The sequence below is a fragment of the Mobula hypostoma genome, chromosome 24 (assembly GCF_963921235.1).
Source record: "Mobula hypostoma chromosome 24, sMobHyp1.1, whole genome shotgun sequence".
Classification (NCBI taxonomy): domain Eukaryota; kingdom Metazoa; phylum Chordata; class Chondrichthyes; order Myliobatiformes; family Myliobatidae; genus Mobula; species Mobula hypostoma.
Window position 1 is genome coordinate 5,105,034 of NC_086120.1, and position 22,436 is coordinate 5,127,469.

At 45.7% G+C, this 22,436-nt stretch overlaps 1 protein-coding gene across 3 annotated transcripts in view; it reads right to left on the reverse strand.

Moving 5' to 3' along the window:
- Positions 1-17,652, reverse strand: part of LOC134337370 (phospholipid phosphatase-related protein type 3-like) — a 111,251-nt gene extending 93,599 nt beyond the window's left edge. Inside the window, exon 1 of one of the 3 annotated variants that reach the window (XM_063032327.1) lies at positions 17,576-17,652. The gene's annotated coding sequence lies outside the window, so the exon portion shown is untranslated. Of the gene's footprint in view, positions 1-16,800; positions 17,344-17,538 lie in introns of those variants that run through there. The other 2 variants (XM_063032326.1, XM_063032325.1) reach the window with 2 other exon arrangements.
- Between the last annotated feature and the right edge of the window lie 4,784 nt (positions 17,653-22,436).

The window sequence follows — 22,436 nt, forward strand, 5'->3', positions numbered from 1 at the left end:
ATCGGTCCCTCCACGACTCCTTTATCTGCACATCCATTCCCACGGATCTCCCACCCGGCACTTATCCCTGTAAGCGTAAGTGCTACACCTGTCCCTACACCTCCTCTCTTGCCACCATTCAGGGCCCCAAACAGTCCTTCCAGGTGAGGCAACACTTCACTTGTGAGTCTGTTGGGGTCATCTATTGCATCCGGTGCTCCCGGTACGGCCTCCTCTACATCGGTGAAACCCGACGCAGATTGGGGGACCGCTTCGTCGAGCACCTCCACTCCGTCCGCCACAACAGACAGGATCTCCCAGTAGCCACCCACTTCAACTCTGCTTCCCATTCCCATTCAGATATGTCCATACATGGCCTCCTCTACTGCCATGATGAGGCTAAACTCAGGTTGGAGGAGCAACACCTCATATACCGTCTGGGTAGTCTCCAGCCCATTGGTATGAACATAGAATTCTCCAACTTCTGGTAATTCCCTCCCCCTCCCTTCCTCTATCCTTATTTCGCATCACCTCCCTCATTGTTCTGCCTCCTTCTACTATTGTTCTCCTGCCAATCACCTCCCTGCTTCCCCCCACCACCCCTTTGTCTTAAAAATTACTGTTTTTTTCAACTGCCAGCATTCTTCAAACCTTCCCCAAAGTTCTTCCTTCAGCCCTGACGAAGGGTTTAGGCCCGAAACGTTGACTGATCTTTTCCACTGATGCTGACTGACCTGCTGAGTTCCTCCAGCACACTGTGAGTGTTCCTTTGACAACAGCATCTGCAGATTATTTTGTGTTTACGACCCATATTTACACTTCCATTTTGTGTATTTTTCATTCATGGGCCAGAATTGATTGCCTTTTCCTAATTGCCCTTGTGAAGTTGGTGGTGAGATCCTAACCCCAGCAGTCCTTTGTAAGGAGGTTGCAACAAATATCTTGTTCTGGATGCTGTTCAGGGGGATGACCTGACAGGGCATCCCGCCCACGGTGACCGGGTCTCTGGCACTGAGCTTGGCGCTGTTGTGCAGGAGGGAAGGAGAGAGAAGAGGAATGCGGTAGTCATAGGGGATTCCATAGTCAGGGGAATAGACAGGAGATTCTGTGAGCCTGATAGGGATACCTGCATGGTATGTTGCCTCCCAGGTGCCAGGGTACAGGATGTCTCGGATCGGGTCCAGAATATTCTGAAGGGAGAGGACGAGCAGCCGGTTGTCTTGGTACATGTTGGTACCAATGACATAGATAGGACAAAGGAGGAGGTCCTGAAGAGAGATTTCCGGGAGTTAGGAAGAAAGATGAAAAGCAGGACCTCCAGGGTAGTAATCTCGGGATTGCTACCTGTGCCACGTGCTAGCGAGGGCAAGAGTAGTCAGATCAGGCAGATGAATGCGTGGCTGAGAGACTGGTGTAGGGGGCAGGGCTTCAGATTCTTGGATAATTGGGATCTCTTCTGGGGAAAGTATGACCTGTTCAAAAAGGACAGGTTACACCTGAACCCGAAGGGGACCAATATCCTGGCGGGAAAGTTTAATAGAGCTGTTAGAGAGGGTTTAAACTAATTTGGCAGGGGGATGGGAACCGGAATGATAGAGCAGAGGAAGGGGAAAACAGAAATAAATCTAAGATAGTGAGCAGTAAAGATGTCAGGAAAGACAGGCAGATGATGGGGCAAATTTGTAGCCATTGGGATGAGTTGCAGTGCAATAAAGTTGCAGTAAAATCAAAGCGAAAAGTACGAAATACTGGTCTTAAGGTGTTGTACTTAAATGCACGCAGTATAAAGAATAAGGTAGATGATCTTGTCGTACAGCTACAGATCGGCAGGTATGATATTGTGGCCATCACTGAGACGTGGCTAAAGGATGCATGTCTCTGGGAGCTGAACATCCAAGGATACACGGTGTATCGGAAGGATAGGAAGGTAGGCAGAGGGGGAGGCGTGGCTTTATTGGTAAGAAATGATATCAAATCATTAGAAAGAGGTGATATGGGATCAGAAGGTGCAGAATCTTTATGGGTTGAGCTAAGGAATAGCAGGGGTAAAAGGACCCTGATGGCAGTTATTTATAGGCCTCCAAACAGCTGCAGGGATGTGGACTACAAATTACAACAGGAAATAGAAAAGGCTTGTCAGAAGGGCAGTGTTATGATAATTGTGGGGGATTTTAACATGCGAGTGGATTGGGAAAATCAGGTCGGCACTGGATCTCAAGAGAGAGAATTTGTAGAATGTCTGCGAGATGGCTTTTTAGAACAGCTTGTTGTTGAGCCCACTAGGGGATCGGCTGTACTGGATTGGGTATTGTGTAATGAACTGGAGGTAATTAGAGAGATTGAGGTGAAGAAACCCTTAGGAGGCAGTGATCATAAAATGATTGAGTTCACTGTGAAATTGGAAAAAAGAGAAGCCGAAATCTGACGTGTTGGTATTTCAGTGGAGTAAAGGAAATTATAGTGGCATGAGAGAGGAACTGGCCAAAGTTGACTGGAAAGAGACACTGGCGGGAAAGACAGCAGAGCAGCAGTGGCTGGAGTTTATGCGACAAGTGAGGAAGGTGCAAGACAGGTATATCCCAAAAATGAAGAAATTTTTGAATGGGAAAAGGATGCAACCATGGCTGACAAGAGAAGTCAAACCCAAAGTTAAAGCAAAGGAGAGGGCATACAAGGAAGCAAAAATTAGTGGGAAGACAGAGGATTGGGAAGTTTTTAAAAGCTTACAAAAGGAAACTAGAAAGGTCATTAAGAGGGAAAAGATTAACTATGAAAGGAAGCTAGCAAATAACATCAAAGAGGATACTAAAAGCTTTTTCAAGTATATAAAGAGGGTGAGAGTAGATATAGGACAGAGAGAAAATGATGCTGGAGAAATTGTAATGGGAGATAAGGAGATGGCGGAGGAACTGAACGAATATTTTGCATCAGCCTTCACTGAGGAAGACATCAGCAGAAGACACTCAAGGGTGGCAGGGAAGAGAAGTGTGCACAGTCACAATTACGACAGAGAAAGTTCTCAGGAAGCTGAATAGTCTAAAGGTAGATAAATCTCCTGGACCAGATGGAATGCACCCTCGTGTTTTGGAGGAAGTAGCTGTGGAGATTACGGAGGCATTAGCGATGATCTTTCAAAAGTCGATAGATTCCGGCATGGTTCTGGAGGACTGGAAGATTGCAAATGTCACTCCGCTATTTAAGAAGGGGGCAAGGAAGGAAAAAGGAAATTATAGACCTATTAGCGTGACATCGGTGGTTAGGAAGTTGTTGGAGTCGATTGTCAAGGATGAGGTTACAGAGTTCCTTTGGACTGGAGGGTGGCTAATGTTGTCCCTCTCTTCAAGAAGGGAGGAAGAGAAAAAACAGGGAATTATAGACCGGTTAGCTGACGTTGGTGGTGGGAAAGATGCTGGAGTCAATTATAAAAGTTGAAAATACGACACATCTGGATAGCAGTAACAGGATAGGTCCGAGTCAGCATGGATTTACAAAGAGGAAATCGTGCTTGACTAATCTTCTGGAATTTTTTGAGGATGTAACTATGAAAATGGACAAGGGAGAGCCAGTGGATGTAGTGTACCTGGACTTTCAGAAAGCCTTTGATAAAGTCCCACATAGGAGATTAGTGGGCAAAATTAGGGCACATGGTATTGGGGGCAGGGTACTGACATGGATTGAAAATTGGCTGGCTGACAGAAAACAAAGAGTAGTGATTAATGGGTCCCTTTCTGAATGGCAAGTGATGACCAGTGGGGTACCGCAGGGTTCAGTGCTGGGACCGCAGCTGTTTACAATATATATTAATGATTTAGATGAGGGAATTAAAAGTAACATTAGCAAATTTGCTGATGACACAAAGCTGGGTGGCAGTGTGAAATGTGAGGAGGATGTTATGAGAATGCAGGGTGAATTGGACAGGCTGGGTGAGTGGGCAGATGCATGGCAGATGCAGTTTAATGTGGATAAATGTGAGGTTATCCACTTTGGTGGTAAGAACGGGAAGGCAGATTATTATCTAAATGGAGTCAAGTTAGGAAAAGGGGAAACACAACGAGATCTAGGTGTTCTTGTACATCAGTCACTGAAAGCAAGCATGCAAGTACAGCAGGCAGTGAAGAAAGCTAATAGCATGCTGGCCTTCATAACAAGGGGAATTGAGTATAAGAGCAGAGATCCTTCTGCAGCTGTACAGGGCTCTGGTGAGACCACACCTGGAGTATTGTGTGCAGTTTTGGTCTCCAAATTTGAGGAAGGACATTCTTGCTATTGAGGGAGTGCAGCGTAGGTTCACAAGGTTAATTCCCGGGATGGCGGGACTGTCTTATGTCGAAAGATTGGAGCGACTGGGCTTGTATAATCTGGAATTTAGAAGGCTGAGGGGGGATCTTATTGAAACATATAAGATTATTAAGGGATTGGATACGCTGGAGGCAGGAAGCATGTTCCCGCTGATGGGTGAGTCCAGAGCCAGAGGCCACAGTTTAAGAATAAGGGGTAGGCCATTTAGAATGGAGTTGAGGAAAAACTTTTTCACCCAGAGAGTGGTAGATATATGGAATGCTCTGCCCCAGAAGGCTGTGGAGGCCAAGTCTCTGGATGCTTTCAAGAAAGAGATGGATAGAGCTCTTTAAGATAGCAGAATCAAAGGTTATGGGGATAAGGCAGGAACTGGATACTGATTGTGAATGATCAGCCATGATCACAGTGAATGGCGGTGCCGGCTCGAAGGGCCAAATGGCCTACTCCTGCACCTATTGTCTATTGCCTAATAGTACCTGGAGGCATATGACAAGATAGGCAGAACTCAGCAAGGATTCCTTAAAGGAAAATCCTGCCTGACAAACCCATTACAATTTTTTGAGGAAATTACAAGTAGGTTAGACAAGGGAGGTGCAGTGGATGTTGTATATTTGGATTTTCAGAAGGCCTTTGACAAGGTGCCACACATGAGGCTACTTAACAAGATAAGAGCCATGGAATTACGGGAAAGTTACATACGTGGATAGAGCGTAGGCTGATTGGCAGGAAACAGAGAGTGGGAATAAAGGAATCCTGATCTGGTTGGCTGCTGGTTACCAGTGGTGTTCCACAGGGGTCCGTGTTGGGGCCGCTCCTTTTTACATTGTACATCAACGATTTGGATTATGGAATAGATGGCTTTGTGGCTAAGTTTGCTGATAATATGAAGATAGGTGGAGGGGCCGGTAGTGCTGAAGAAACAGAGAGTCTGCAGAGAGACTTGGATAGATTGGAAGAATGGGCAAAGAAGTGGCAAATGAAATACAATGTTGGAAAGTGTATTGTTCTGCACTTTGGCAGAAGTAATAAACGGGAAGACTATTATTTAAATGGGAAGAGAATTCAAAGTTCTGAGATGCAACGGGACTTGGGAGTCCTCGTACAGGATACTCTTAAGGTTAACCTCCAGGTTGAGTTGGTGGTGAAGAAGGCGAATGCAATGTTGGCATTCATTTCTAGAGGAATAGAGTATAGGAGCAGGGATGTGATGTTGAGGCTCTATAAGACGCTGGTAAGACCTCACTTAGAGTACTTTGGGCAGTTTTGGTCTCCTTATTTAAGAAAGGATGTGCTGACGTTGGAGAGGGTACAGAGAAGATTCACTAGAATAATTCCGGGAATGAGAGGGTTAACATATGAGGAATGTTTGTCCGCTCTTGAACTGTATTCCTTGGAGTTTAGAAGAATGAGGGGAGACCTGATAGAAACATTTCAAATGTTGAAAGGCATGGACAGAGTGGATGTGGCAAAATTGTTTCCCATGATGGGGGAGTCTAGTAAGAGAGGGCATGACTTAAGGATTGAAGGGCGCCCATTCAGAACAGAAATTCAAAGAAATTTTTTTAGCCAGAGGGTGGTGAATCTATGGAATTTGTTGCCACGGGCAGCTGTGGAGGCCAAGTTATTGGGTGTATTTAAGGCAGAGATTGATAGGTATCTGAGTAGCCAGGGCACCAAAGGTTATGGTGAGAAGGCGGGGCAGTGGGACTAAATGGGAAAATGGATCAGCTCATGATAAAATGGCAGAGCAGACGCGATGGGTCGAATGGCCGACTTCTGCTCCTTTGTCTTATGGTCTTATGGACCCACACGGTTGTTGGGGATTTTGACCCAGTAACAGTGATAAAACTGTATATTCCCAGGTTAGGATACATGCCATCTATAGGTGCTGATTTCCTTCTGTGCTTGCTGACTTGGCCCTTCCATTTATTTCCAGGTAACCATCACTGAATATTAGTCAGTCTAGTGTATATTAATGCTCCAGTTATTGAGTTGTGATCCATGTTGTGGTGACAGTGCTAATCTCCCAACTGTGCTCACGGTGTATCTTTCCCCAGAGGCAGAGCACGTTTAGAGTTCAGGTCAAGAACCTGAAACATTATCTGCTTCACTTTCCATGACTTCCTGAGAGTTTCCAGCCTTCTCTGCTTTTGTTACAGAAGTGAGCTGGGCTCATTAAGTCATAAGGCAATGGACACAGGCCCTTCAGCCCACTGAGTCTCTGCTGACCATCCAGCAACCTTTTACAGTCATCTTGAACGAATCCCATTTTATCCTCTCTGCATTCCCATCAGCTCTCAGCAGAATGGATCAAAAGACCAGGAGCACTTCTCACTTACTAGCTGGAAACAAGCTATGTGCTGAAACTCTCTAAACATATGATAACTATAAATTCTCCAATGACACCACTGTTGTTGGCAGAATTTCAGACGGCAACAAGGAGGCCTACAGGAGCGAAACAGATCGACTGGTCGTGTAGTGTCACAGTAACAACCTTGCACTCAAAGTCAGCAAGACCAAAGAATTGATTGCAGACTTCAGGAAGGGAAGGTCGGGAGAATACAGACCAGTCTTTATTGAGGGGTCAGCAGTGGAAAGAGTGAGCAGTTTCAAGTTCTTTGGCATCAAAATCTCAGAGGATCTATCCTGCACCCAACATATTGTTGCAATCATGATGAAGGCACAGGACCAACTAGACTTCATTAGGAGTTTGAGCGATTTGGGATTTGAGATGTCTGTAATCAGTGGAATTCTGCAGGGATCTGTGCTGCAACTTCTGCTGTTTGTAATGTATACAAATGACCTGGATGAAAATGTAGATGGGTGGGTTAGTAATTTTGCAGATGATACCAAGTTTGCTGGAGTTGTAGATAGTTTAGAAGACTGGCAAAGAATACAGCATGATATAGACCAATTGCAGATATGGGCTGAGAAATGGCAGATGGCATTTAATCCAGATAAATGTGAGCTGTTGCACCTTGGTAGGGCAAATGAGAGAAGGCAGTACACTGTTAAGGGCAAGATTCTTAACAGTGTTGCTGAAGAGAGAGATCTTGGGATTCAAGTTCATAGCTCCTTGAAAGTGTCTATACAGGTTGATAAGGTGGTAAAGAATGCTTTTATTAGTCGAGGCACTGAGTTCAAAAGTCAGGAGGTTATGTTGCAGCTTTATAAAACTCTGGTTGGGTCACATCTGGAGTATTGTGTATGGTTCTGGTTGCCCCACTATAGGAAGGATGTTGAGGTTTTGGAGAGAGAGCAGACAACTTTCACCAGGATGCTGCCTGTTTTAGAAGGCATGTGCTATCGCGAGAGGCAGGATAAACCTGGGTTGTTTTCTCTGGAGCGTCAGAGGCTGTGGGGACATCAGATAGAGGCTTATAAGATTATGAGAGACATAGAGTGGACATGAGTATTTGTTTCCTAGGGTTGAAATGTCTAATACCAGAGGGCATGCATTGATTGTGAGAGGGGTAGGTTCAAGGGGGATGTGAGGGGTAAGTTTTTTACTCAGAGAGTCGTGGATGCCTGGAATGTGCTGTCTGGTTTGGTGGTAGAGGCGAATACATCAGAGGCTTTTAAAAGATGTTTGGATAGGGACATGGATGTAAGGAAAATGGAGGGATATGGACATGGCATAGGTAGGAGGGATTAGTTTTTGGGTGTTTTTGATTTGCTTTTCAGCTGGTTTGATCAACCTTGTGGACTGAATGGCCTGTTTCTGCTCTGTATTCATCTATGTTCTATAGTATGTGACCAAAGACTATCAGATGTACTGTGAGGAGAATTATATATCAGTTGCCTTACAGTCTGGTACGGAGACACAATGCACAGGATTGTAAGAGATTTTCGAGGGTGATAGACTCAGCCAGTTCATCACAGGCACAAGCCTCCCTAACATCGTGGAAATGGCTTCCATCAGAAAGGACCCTCACCATCGCGGACATGTCTGCTTCTCATGAATACCACCAGGAAGCAGGTACAGCTTCCTGAAGACCCACATTCAATGTTTTAGAAACAGATTGCGAATGACTCCATGAACTCATACAGATACCTTGCCATTCTTCATTTGCACTACTTTATTTTATTGCCACCTATAGCAGTTTCTTATGCCTGCACTGTGTTGCTGCCCCAATAACACCATTTATGTCAGTGACAATAAACCTGATTCAGACAACAAAGCTGCACTGTCGGAGTGGACATTAAACCGACCTGTCCTCTCAGACAGCGATTGGCACAAGATCCCACAGAACTACTTGGGAAGAAGCTTCTACCCTGTGTACTGACCAAATCACCTGTGGATTATAGAGATGCAGGAGCACCTCTGCCAGTCAGGCAGCATCTGTGAAGACAAAGTCAGATGAAGGGTTTTGACATGAAACGTCGACTGTCCATTTCCCTCCATAGATGCTGCCTGAGCTACTGAGATTCTCCAGCATCTTGTGTGTTGCTCCAGATTCCGGCATCTGCAGTCTCTTGTGTTTCCACTTCACAATTAATATCATTAAAGCAAATTATCATGGTCAGTAGTTCATCATGGTTTGTGGGATGTTGCTGTGTACGAACTGGCTGATCCAGGCAACATTGGTCACACATCAGACAGTCTACAGGGTGCTTTGGGACACCTAGAAGTTATGAAATTTTCTGTTTGATTGCAGAGTCTTTCTGCTGACCCAGACCCCAGTGGCTATTGTTCCATTCTTCCAGTTTTTAGTTGAGAATAATGCCTTGGTGTGAGCTATAAATGAGCATACCAATGGAATTAGCTGATCCTTCTATCCCGCAGCCTCACTGCTTGTGGCTGTTGCTTGGAAACTACACCAGGTCCCTGCACAAAATTCCTCCCTCCACCACAATTGGGAAGATTTGAGGCTGCAGGATGATGGAGACTGAGATTAGGAGGAGCCACCTCCCTACCAGAGGCCACCTGTACACAAAGGCTACAGAGATGCACTCATTACATACTAGCATTAAGCAGGAGAAGCTCAGGCTGGATTTCAGCTCTGGTTTCCAACTATGATCTAGTGTTACAAGTACATTGTCTAACCTGTGCACACTTGGTGATTGTAATAGAAAGCACCCCTCCAGCGGGACATCCTGGCAGCAACTGAGCAGTGAGGTTGACTGGCATTCTTTTGAAAGGGAATACAAAGCAGAGACATAGAGCACCACCGCACAGAAACAGGCTCTTCAGCCCATCTAGTCTGTGCCAAACTATTGCTCTGCCTAGTTCTATTAACCTGCATTTTTAGCACTTCATAACCTCAGGACACCCAAAGCAATTTCCACCAATTAAGCATTTTCTGAAATGTAATCATTGTTGTATTGCAGAAAAATGTATCCAACAACCTGCTTACAGCAAACTCACATGGAAGAATTGTGATTTTGGCAGCATAATCTATTTTAGCGAGCTGGCACGAGGGAGAAATATTGATCAGGGTCTCGAATAGCTGCTCATCCTCCAGATCTGCCACAGGCTCACTTCCCCTCACCCCAGGTAGCTCACTGTTAAGTGTCTCATTTGCAGCAGGGTCTGACCAAAAGTACAGTAATGACTCAATTCTACACCAGGACACCAGCTTGGATTTTTATAATCAAGATTCCTGCATTAAGAATGAGGCAGAGGTTCACGGGTACCTTCTTCAACCTTCTCTATTATATCCAGAGCTCTCAATGTGTCCTTCTCTATATTGGTCAGACCAAGTGCAGACTAGGCAATGCACTTGCCATGGCCGTCTGGATCTCCAGGTCGCCAACCATTTCAATTCTCCTCCCCACCTCCTCACCTTGGACTCCTCTACTGCCAGGGTGAGGCTAAATGCAAACCAGAAGAGCAGGACCTCATATTCTGCCTGGTCAGTCTACAACTTGATGGCATAAAATGCAGACTCCTCCAATTTTGGGTAAACTGCTCCTTCTCTGTCCTTTTTTTCTCTTCTCCTGGTCTACTCAATTTCCCCATGTACCCATATCACTTGTTTCTTTCCCTCCTCCACCCATCACAAAACACTTCTCCTACTGTTCTCATCTGCCCTCCCCGCCTCCCTCCTTTGATTCCATGCTCTGCCTTCCTCTACTAATGGATTCTATCACCTGCAGCCCTTTGTTGCTTCTACTTATCACTTCCCAGCCTCTGTCTGCTATCTCCTCTCTCCCGTTAATCACCCCTCCTCACCCGGATCCACCCATCACCTGCCAGCTCCTGCTCCACCCAAATTCCCCTTTTATACGAGCTGCCTCACCTCTTTCAGTCCAGATCTGAAATGACAACTGTCCATTTCCCTCCATCATTGCTGCCTGACCCACAGGGTTCTCCAGCAGTTTATTTTTGCACAATAATGGTTCACACTGCAGCAACTCTTGAGTCAAGTCTCCTTCCTTCCATGGAGTTTCTCTTTGGCAAGTGGCTGAGATCTTGAGCCAGCTTGTGAGCAGAGTGAATTCCCCTCCACTCTCTCTCAGCCCTAATCTCTTCACACAGTCCCACATCATGCCAGCACCAGTCCACAAAACATTTTTTTGCCAGTGTGGTGATAGCTCTGCATAGTGGACCCATGCCTGAGAGATCAAAACTGCCACATCTCATTCTGTATGGTAGAGAACACAAATATATCAATTGTTTTGTTTAGCTTTGACTCAGATTCCGGTTCACGGTCCGGTCCATGCTCCTTATTCCAGGTTTTCTGGTTTTCCTTTTTCTCTGTTGGATGCTCTAATTGAGGCAGCTGATTCACATTTTGGTCTGGCTACATAAATAGCTCCTTGGTTCAGCTTCAGTGGCTAGATTTTTCCTGTCCAAACCCCCTGTCTGAATCCCTTCTCCTGAAGCCTTGCCCTGCAACCAGTGTCTGAAACCTTGCCTTGCCTTGCCTCGCCTGTAACTCTTGCCTGCACTGCTGTCAAGTTCAACTGCTGGAGCATGATAAGGAACTGTCTATTGTTGTTTTGACCTGTCTCTGTGTCCTCTCCTTTGCTAGGCAGGTCTGGCTGTTTGCCGCTACCTAGTGTTGGGAACTGTCTCATTGTGTTCAGCATTCTGTGTACGAGTCCCAGCCCTACGTCCCTGTTCCTAAGGAGGGGTCCTGGCTCTGTGTTCCAAGGCTCTGCGTTCCTGTCGCTCCCTCAACTAAGTCAAGGTTTCTGGCTTTGTATTCCGAGGTTCCTGTTTCCCTAGACCACAATATGTCTTCACCTATTTATGGAGTCTGAGCCCAAGTCAAGACCCAGGTTCTGGGTCCTTGTCCAGTCTCCGGCTCGGAGTCCAAATCCAAGCCTCGTCGTGTCCTCGCCTCGAGGAGTCCAAGCCACGTCGTGTCCTCGCCTCGAGGAACCCAAGCCACGTCGGTCCTCACCTCGAGGAAACCAAGCCACGTCGTGTCTTCGCCTCGAGGAACCCAAGCCACGTCGTGTCCTCGCCTCGAGGAACCCAAACCACGTCGTGTCCTCACCTCGAGGAACCCAAGCCACGTCATATCCTCGCCTTGAGGAACCCAAGCCACGTCGTGTGCTCGCCTCGAGGAGCCCAAGCCTCGTTGTGTCCTCGCTTCGAGGAGCCCAAGCCTCATCGTGTCCTGTAGCCACATCATGTCCTCGCCTAGTTCCAGGGTCTGAGCCTGAGTCAAGACCCAGGTTCTGGGTCCTTGTTCAGTCTCTGGCTCAGAGTCCAAGCCCAGGCTCCTAGTTCCCAGTTCCTTGTCCTGGTCCCGCTTGCCTTGCCAGTGTCCTAGCCCAAGTCTGTGTTTTTGTCCCAGCTCTCTAGTCAAATCCTGTTCCTAGTACTTCAGTGTCTGTGTCTTGCATTTGGGTCTGCCACCAATGCCCCACTTTATGACAGAACAGTCCAGCCAGACATGGACCCAGCAATACAGACACTGTCATTTAACTCTCGCTATCCTGGGTTCTCTCCCGTTGAATGCACCCCCCCCCCACCCGCCCGTGCCGTCCATTGTCTGGGGAAGCATTTTGGGTCGACAGGAGGCTCCCATGGGGTGGGGGTAACTGTCATGGTCCGGTCCGTGAAGTCTGGATTCCGGTTCATGGTCTGGTCCATTGTTCCTTATTCCAAGTTTTCTGGTTTTCCCTTTTTTCTGATGGGTGCTCTAATTGAGGTAGTTGGTTCACATTTTGGGCTGGCTACATAAATAGCTCCTTGGTTCAGCTTCAGTTGCTAGATTGTTCCTGTCCAAACACCCTGTCTGAATTCCTTCTCTGCCTTTTCCTCCTGAAGCCTTGCCCTGCAACCAGTGTCTAAAGCCTTGCCTTGCCTGTAACCCTCGGCTGCAACGCTGTCATGTTCAACTGCCAGAGCAAGATAAAGAACTGTCTATCGCAGTTTTGAACTGTCTCTGTGTCCACGCCTTCGCTAGGTGGGTCCGGCCGTTTGCCCCTACCTTGTGTTGGGAACTGTCTCGTCGTGTTCAGCATTCTATGTATGAGTCCCAGCCCTATGTCCTGTTCCCAAGGAGGGGGCCCGGTTCTGTGTTCCATGTCTCTGCGTTCCCTGTCGCTCCCTCGACCAAGTCTCTGCGTTCCCTGTTGCTCCCTCGACCAAGTCTCTGCGTTCCCTGTCGCTCCCTTGACCAAGGCTCTGCGTTCCCTGTCGCTCCCTCGACCAAGTCTCTGCGTTCCCTGTCGCTCCCTCGACCAAGGCTCTGCGTTCCCTGTCGCTTCCTCGACCAAGACTCTGCGTTCCCTGTCACTCCCTCGACCAAGTCTCTGCGTTCCCTGTCGCTCCCTCGACCAAGTCGAGGCTTCCAGCTTTGTGTTCCGAGGTTCCTATTTCCCTTGACCATGTCATGTCTTCGCCTAGTTCCAGAGTCTGAGCCCGAGTCAAGACCCAGATTCTGGGTCCTTGTCCAGTCTCTGGCTCAGAGTGCGAACCCAAGCCTTGTCGTGTCTTCGCCTCAAGGAGCCCAAGCCATGTCCTGCTCTGTAGCCACGTCATGTTCCCACCTAGTTGGGGGATCCGAGCCCAAGTCAAGACCCAGGTTCTGGGTCCTTGTCCAGTCTCCGGCTCAGAGTCCAAGCCCAGGCTCCTAGTTCCCAGTTCCTTGTCCTGGTCCCACTTGCCTAGCCAATGTCCTAGCCCATGTCTGTGTTCTTGTCCCAGCTCTCTAGTCAAGTCCTGTTCCTAGTACTTCAGTGTCTATGTCTTGCATTTGGGTCCGCCACCACCGCCCCCCTTTCTGACAGAGTTTAAACAACAAGAACCTGGCCCTCACTGCTTCACCCCCACTTGGGGCTGAAACTTGTAACAGTTTGTAGAAAAAAGGTACCAAGAAGTTTGCCTGAGGATTAAGCAGTTAATAGAGAATCTTCACTGAATTACAGGTGCTACATCCAGACTTTCTCAACCTTGAAATAGTGCAAGATTGGACTATATAAAAAAGGGGTGCTCTTCCAGAACCTTCATGCAAGGGAGAAGGGAGGAAGAAAATCTAAACTCCTGCATCTCTGTTTACATCCTTGGGACAGAAAGACTGCACTGCAGTGGGGTAGGTTTGCAAAATAGTGTCCGAACCATTGTTATCAGATTGTGTACGAAGTTCCACAGACAGCAAAGACACAATGATCAAAGAATGTCTTTCCTAAAGCTGGGCAAGCTTTAAATAGTTCCCAGAATGCCAGTCAGAGTTCCTCTGCAAATAGCATCACGCCATTAAGACCCGAGCCCTGATGCAGGGCTTCGACCTGTAATATCGATGATGCCTTTCCCTCCCACAGATGGTGCTCAACCAGCTGAGCTCCTCCTGCAGATTGGCTGTGCTGGAATCTAGAGCAACATACAATGTCATGTCTCCTTCAAATCATTAGTGTTTTCCTGAGGGACCAAATAAGACCTTATCAAACATTTTATCCAAAAGGCTCACCACCTTGTGTGTAAAATATCTGCTGAGGTCTCCAAAACAGAGGTTGAATGCACAGTAAAGTGACCCACCAGGAGATTCATCAGGAAGATCATGGTACACTCACAAGAAGACAAGAACTAGGAGCAAGAGTGGGTCATCCGACCCATCAAGCCTGCTCCGCCATTCAATAAGAGGTTGGCTGTTCTGGCCATGGACTCATAACCCTTAATTATCCTGTTATGCAAAAATTTATCTAACCATGTCTTAAATGTATTTAATGAGATGAGAAATGAAAGGGTGCTTGCCTAGGCAGAGAATTCCACAAATTTACTACTCTCTGGGAAAAGCAGTTTCTCCTCATCTCTGTCCCACCATCTATTCCCCTGAATTCTTGAATCTATGTCCTCTAGTTTTAGTATCTCCTAGCAATGGACACAACTTTTCTGCTTTTGTTTTATCCATCATTTTCATAATTTTATATGTTTCTATAAGATCTCCTCTCATTCTTCTGAATTCCAGTGAGTATTGCCCTAGGCAATTCAATCTTATAGGCTAACCCTTTCATTTCCAAACTCAACCTACTAAACTTCCTCTACACTGCCTCTAAAACCAGTATATCTTTCCTTTAAGTAAGGGGACCAGAACTGCACACAGCCCTCAAGTACTCCACTTACCACCTGTAACTTAACACGAAGACTGACCAAGCCACATTCAACCAACACTCCAAGCAATGTACATCACACAGTGTTCTCAAGTTCTCAAAAAATGATGATGTGTGTCATGGTTCTGCTACCCTCTGAAACGTAGCACAAAAACAAAATCATTCCTAAGTCATAGCTAAGGATTAAAATGAAAGATTTGGAATTCACTGACACACTTCCCATCCCTTGGATGTCCCAAGATGTTTTACAACTAACATACAGTGATGAAGCAATCCTTCTCCAGGGGGTTCACAGACCTTCCATTATGTGCACAGACACAGGGTTGACACTCCACGTCAGGTAACTTTATCCACCCATCACTACATGTCTAGTTGAAACTTATATATACAGTATATTAGTTGGTCTGTTTGATAGCAAACCCATCGTTGTACTGGAGTGTTTTAGGAATGAGTCTCACTTAGGGAGTTGAGCAGACTAGGGTGCCAATGTTGAAATAAGGGAAACAGCAAACTGCAAACAGGTGAAAACCAAACCATATTCTATTATGTCAACAGGGGAACTTTCATCATAACACCACATTCATGAAGAGAGAGGCAGCATCATTTTCTCATTTTAGAAGTGGCACTACTGACAATGCAGCACTTCCTCAGCACTACCGTGGAGTGCCAGCCTTGACTCAGATTGTTTCCTGGGGTGGGACCCGATCATCACTGTAAGAGGTGCCATCTTCTGGAGTTCAACAATAGCCTATGAACTGATCCAGTGGATGGGAAAGGAGCCAGGAGACCATATGAAGGGGCAACATTGAGTGTATCCTGTACAGCACAGAAACCACGACAAGAAGGAAAGCTTACAACCAGTCATCAGTAATGGTACTGTCAAACCAACAGACTCCAGCACAGACTACATCCCCATGCACACGTGGATCTATGGTTTCAGTGGCTAAAAGGCACCGGCACATTCCTACCTAGAAAAGTGATCATTTTTCATGGATTGACTCCATGTACTGTGTCAACCATGAAAGAGAATTTACATTTTTCAACTTGCATTAAGAACCTACAGTTGACTTTCAAATGCTTCCTCAAACCAACTCCCATTTGTTTATGGGATGGGTTGGTCATTGGCGTCAGGGTAAGAAAGGCTAGGACAGCTGTCCCGCGGAAATATAACCAAACACAAAAAGTGACTGCTGTTCCGTCAAAGAAGGGAAAGGTTCTGCAGATGCAGCAATTGAGGTACAATCGGGACGAATACGAGTGCTGAAGAACGCCTCGGTCCGAAACGTCGGCTGTGCATTCATTTCCATAGATGCTGCCTGACCTGCTGAGTTACTCCCGCATTTTGTGTGTGTTGCTCTGCAATTTCCATTATTGTTGCCTCAATGTATTTATAGAATGACTTTATAGAAGTCAAAAGTTGAGACATCTCTCGGCTGGGAACCGAATTTGTCACATTTTACAAACAGTAATGGAAAAAAGTACAAAACGCAGAATAAAAAAAATGCACGCTGACACACACACATATTCCTGTCACTCCTGAGTAACTGAAGGAGGTGGCTCCGAAATGCAAGCTTTCCTTTTCTTTTCTCAGCATCAGAGGTATGGGGTGGGGGGAATGATTGTCAGTATCCCGGGGACGCCCAGTCTTGTGACCTCAATCCCCAGGGCAATTAACACACAGGGGAAAGGCGCAATGCTCCCCAGAATTAAATTTTAAATATACCGATCTAATCAAGTTGGACAGCACATGACATGAATGGGGAACAGCAGCGGATAGACCTTGTTGCAAGCAAACAAGCGAACAATCTTAGTGCTTAAACTCCTCGCCGTTTTATCTTCGGCAGCCTCTCACTTCTGTGTTGGGTTAATTTTCTGTTAACAAAGAATCGAGGAGCCTTCCCTTTAGATCATAGCGGCGTCCATACAATGAAACTTCCATCAGCCTCCTGTCACTCTGCAGCCCTGCAGTACGCACGGGCAAGACCGAAGATTCCGTTTTAAGGAGCCGCTTACCTTTTGTTGGACGAGGAGGTGCGCGGAGATTGGAAAGGTTGTTGCTTCCCTGCAGTGTGTCTACTGCCCTCTGCTCTGCAGACAGATGTTGGGAGGAAAATCCAGCAGGAAAAAAAGGGGGTGTGCTCAGCCCTGTGCCTGGCCGGAAACTGAGGCGGAGCTGCTGCGGGAAAACCAAGGCATCTCCAAACCAGCCCGCCACACCTGGGAGCGGGGGAAGCTGCTGTCGCCTCCTCGCCACTTAACACCAATGTCCCTTGCTCGGCGTGCACACAAAGCTGGAGGGTGCTCGCTGCCCCGTGGCCTCGTTACCATGGAGAGATCTCCGGGCTGGGGAGAACAAAGAGGAGACTGCGGCTTCCATCACACCCAACAGGAGGTGACTGGAGGATCCGAGCGGGCTGTCAACACGTGGGACCCCCCTGCCAGCCACAGCCACCGACCGCACTCTCCGTGCGTGTCCCACATCCCAGCGCCGAGCGCCCGGTCACCTCGACCAACACCAGCCCTCTCTGGCAGCCTCGGCACCTCGTGGCTCACTCCATACCAAACCAAACCAAACCGTGAGGCGATGAGATCACTTTAACCATTTCCCTGCCGCGGGGGGTTCGAGACCGTTCGTCCTCCTTTTAAAGTCTTTACATTAAATATACATACACTATATATACATACTGGTTTTATTTAACTGTTGCTGCATGTGCTTTATATATTTTACATTTATTTCTATAGAATACATACCCATACATGTGTGGATGAATTCAGTATAAATACGTACGAGAAAAACGCATTTGCTCCAGCGTTTTGTGTGTATTACTTTGATTTCCAGCTTCTGCAGATTTCCTTCGCACGAACGTAATTTCGGAATATGCTAAAGTATCTCGGCGATACTTCATTGACGTGTTGACATCGTTGTAATGTCGGAAATGTCATCCGTTCTGTGGACACACGCCCATTCACACATACACGGTCACACATTTACACTCACATGCACCGACACACTAACCTTCACACTCCCAGATCTGCGCACTCTTACACCTGCTCACCATATATTAACAACTACATTTGCTCGTCCATATTCAACAAGAACAAAAAATCTCTGAAATCCATTCCTTCTACAATGGGTAAAATCTGTCTGCTTGAGCCAGCCACTATTTTGCTGAGGTGAATTTATATTTAATTTTCCAGATAGGCTGATTAACATAGAAACCTCAGCGTGAGATCTCTCCTGAATCAGTGCAATAAATAGCAGAATCGATAGTAATCGATAAATGACTGGGGCTCGCATTCCCAGATGTCACAATGGAATTATTGCAGAATTAACTCGTCTTCACATGGCTGATTTAATGCCTTTTCTCTTAGGCTTTTCTTTCAATTAGCTTTATTTGGCTGCTTTGATTTGTGTCATCAGCTGACTGAAGCTGCACAGGTGTATCCTGCTCTCTGTACCTGACTGGACTTCGGCAGCTTGAAGTTGAAGTACAGACAGCTACAGCAGTAGGGGAGTTCAGCGGGGTCGGGCCATGCGGTCGCACTTGATTAACACAAAACCTCTGGTACTGGTGCTTCTGCGCGCAGCGTGCTGAATGCCATCGGCTGAGAATTCCCAACTCTCCACATATGTATGGCTGGCCTTGAGAGAAGGGGGATGATTCAGATGGATGGACCCTTCAGCGAGTGCTATGGATTGTGTGGACCTGGGAATAAAGTGTTTATATTCCCAACTAATACATTGAAAATGCCGCAGGCGTTTGCTCTATTTTATTTCAATGAGCCCAGATGCTGTGGCTGGAAATCAGCTATCAATTTACCAGCTCGGTCATTACCTTTACCAGTATTAACCTATTCTATTACCTTTCTTTCTCTAGTATCAATAAAATAATTTTTACACCTGTTGGTATACAACATAAGACATCCTAATTGTGATTAACTCCATCTACTGCTGGCATTTCACATTTAAACCGTTCCTAGCTGATTCACAGAGATAAAGAAAACAGCCCATCATACCTGCTTTATTTGTGTGGCTGAACCAATCGGTGTGAGCTTACCCCACAATCCTCCACATTTATCCCCTTCAGGTGTATATCCCACTGGGTTTTGGAGATCACCATTCAATCTGTTTCCAGCTTTCAGACTGAGAACAAAGCTCATTATATGCAGCAATTCTTCCATTGTTGTGACTGATCTCTGCTTAAAATGGACAGTGTGTTCTTAACTGAACCATCCAAGTTACTAGCTCAGTCATTTTTGAAGCCCTGTTTAACTGGCTGTTTAACTATTCAATGTTACTTTAGAGCAAGCCACAATGTTATCAAGAATAAATCTATTGTATTCATGAAGCAAATAGTTTTAAGTAAATTTGGGGCTGAACATTAATGAATTGTAGGTCAAGCACCAAAAGTGAACGATTAGCAATCAGTCACCATCCTCTCTGAGATGGGTCCAGCAGTGTTCACGTTACCCATATCCATCCTGTCAGACACTCTTTCACTACAACTGAAAACTTCTTGCTTTCTCACATTTTGGGTCTGATGAAAGGTCATTGAAACATGATTGATCTGAAACATTAACTCTCTGTCTATCACTACAGATGTTGTCTCACCTACTGAGAGTTCCCAGTATTTCATGACTTTATTATCGAAAAGTAATATTCATTATTAATTATGGTAATTTGTATAAATCAATTAATTTCTGGAGAGGAAAGCAAATTACGCAACATAAACAATTTTATGAAAACATTTAACCAATACCAATAAGCTACTGTACATCTGATGACTGTAGTCGTTGTTTCTTTACCTGAATATTCCTTGGTGTGTACAGTTCATTACTCCAGCCCAAGGAATGGATTGATTTGGTTTGTAGGATTTGCTGCTTAAACAAGATGAGTTTGGAGCAACTCGCACAAAGTGCTGGAGGAAATCAGCGGGTGAAGCAGCATCTATGGAGAGGAATAAAGAGTCAAAGTTTTGGGTCAGGACTGGAAAGGGAGAAGGAAGAAGCCAGAATAAGGTGGTGAGACGAGGGGAAGGAGTACAAGCTGGTAAGCGATAGGTGAAGCCGGGTGAAGGGGAAGGTGTGTGGGTGAGAGAGGGGGATGAAGGGAGAAGCTGGGGGCTGATAGGTGGAAAAGGTAAAGGGCTAATCTGATAAGAGAGGAGAAAGGACCACCCAGGAAAGGGAAGGAAGAGAAGTACTAGAGGGAGGTGATGGCAATTGAGGAGTAGAGAAGGGGTAAGAGGGAACTAAGAAGGAGGACTTGAAAAAGAGGGAAGGAGGAAGGGAGAAATTACTGGAAGTTAGAGAAATCAATGTTCATGCAGTCAGTTTGGAGGCTAGCCAAACAGAATATGAGGTGTTGATCCTCCAACCTGAGACTGGACCCAGGACTGACTGAGAGGAAGGTCACAGATCTCTGAGAGTGGCTGAGATGGAGAGCAGAGCTCTAGAGGTAAGATCTGGTCAAACCTGCCCAATTATGCTACTGTTGATAATACACTTTCCACAATGTGGCAGTTTAGGTAGAGTCTTCCCTAGTAATGATCAAGGTATAATATACAATGACTTGAAAAAACAAATTAGTTCCATTTCAATAACACATTCTTGTTCCTTGGATCTAACTGTGCTCATATGGACTGTGTTATATTTTGCATTACATCAGTGATTACACTTCCAGATTATATCATTAGCTGTAAAGCATTTTGGGAATTATGATCCCTCTCCTCTTTCTCCCTCTCCCCTTCTCCCCCTCTCTTGGCTTTGTCCTGGATGGTGTTGAACTTATTGAGTGTTTTTAGGACATTTTGTCATCTATTCCAGAGTTTCATCACGCTCCTGACTCATAGACGGTGAGGTGTCAGGAAGGGAGTCACACACCTTAGGCCTCTGATTTGTCCTAGTAGCCACAGTACCTGTGGTGCGTAACTCGTCCAGCTGAGCTTCTGATCAATAATGATCCCAGGATGTTGATGGTAGGAAGGTTAGCAATGGTAGTGTCATGGTCAGTCAGATTAACTTCTCAACTGTACTGGGGTCAGCAGTATTTTATGTTTTTACCTGAGTTTATGGTTTAATCAATTGTCATTCCTGTTCGTTCCAAGATGCCTGTTTCAATTATTGTACCACAGGAGTTGATTCAAAGTACATGTATTATTATCAAATGCGAGTGAACAACACAGAGAATATCAAACATCAGAAATATAGGCCCAAACGTTGAATGGTTGTATCATGTAAATATACGAAGAGTCAAAGGGGAATGAGATGGGTGCGAACAAAGAGTATCATGGGATCTTGTTTCCTAAAGCAGCAACTGCAATTTGTCTGGTCATATCACATACCATATCTCACACAGCAAAGTGCCTATGGTTTGTCATGGGCTTGGGGGGGCTAGTGAGAGGTACTTTGGACCATTCAAATGAATTAGGTTCGGAGGGATTAAAAGAATTTTGAGATTATGTCTTGATATTTATATGACAAATAAAACTGTAGTGAAATGTGTCATTTGCATCAAAGACGAACATAGTCTGAGGATGTGCTGGGGCAGACCACACCTTACTAACCCTAACTCTACATCTTTGGAATGTGAAGGAAACGAGAGCATTCAGTGGAAACCCACGTAGCCACTGGGAGAATGTATAAACTCCTTACAGACTGTAGCAGGAATTGAACCCCAATCACTGGCACTATAGAGCATTGTGTTAATTGCTACGTTACAGTAGCTTGCAAGCTAAAGATGTTTGGAAAGCAGACTGGAAAATGCTGCAAACAGATCTGAGACAAATCTTTAATAAATTCAGCAGGGATTCAGGAAAAATGCAGAAAAGTTCTGCCACCTTGAGTGGTTGAACAGATGAGTTTATGGGGAAGCCGGATAAACATAAGAGGAGGAACGATTGGAGGCAGAAGGAAAGGGAAGGCCTTGGCCTTAAACTGAAGTCAAAAGGGAGATGGAACAAAACCTGGAAATGTTCAAATATTCCCAAGAAAGGCAACCATTAACTGACAGGATTTTGAACCGCAGAGCAGGGACCCTGCTGTAAGAGGGGAACATGTGGAATTGCTTACTAACATTAACCTGTACATCTCTGGAATGTGGGAGGAAACCCACACGGTCATGGGGTGAATGTACAAACTCACAGACAGCAAGGAGAATTGAACCCGATCAATTTTACAGCTGGTGCTGCAAAGCATTGCACTAATCACTACGTTACCATGCCGTTCTCAGAGCAGAAGATTGAGCTGGATGAGGTTAGGGCTTTAGCAAATTTGAAGGAAATCACTGATGTTGTCTTGACGGAGATTAGAATTAGGGAAACTGGTTTTGAAAACTAGTTTCAAATGGGAGGTATGGTCATTTTTTGGCAAGCTCTGACTGGATGGGCAACTGGCTTGTGAGTTCAGATGCACAGATTTGGATATCATGCATGAGACATGCAAGATTTCATTTGGAAAAATGAATGCTGGAAGAACTTAGCCAATCAAGCAGCATCTATGGAAAGAGGAACCAGTTAATGTTTTGATTTAGACAACCTTCTTCAGAAAATTCGCAATGGAAAAACATACTGATGTCACACCGATTTCCTGCTGCTGACCAAGGAATGTCTGGACTTGTTTAGTTGAGGGTAGCAACCTCTGTGTGCTTT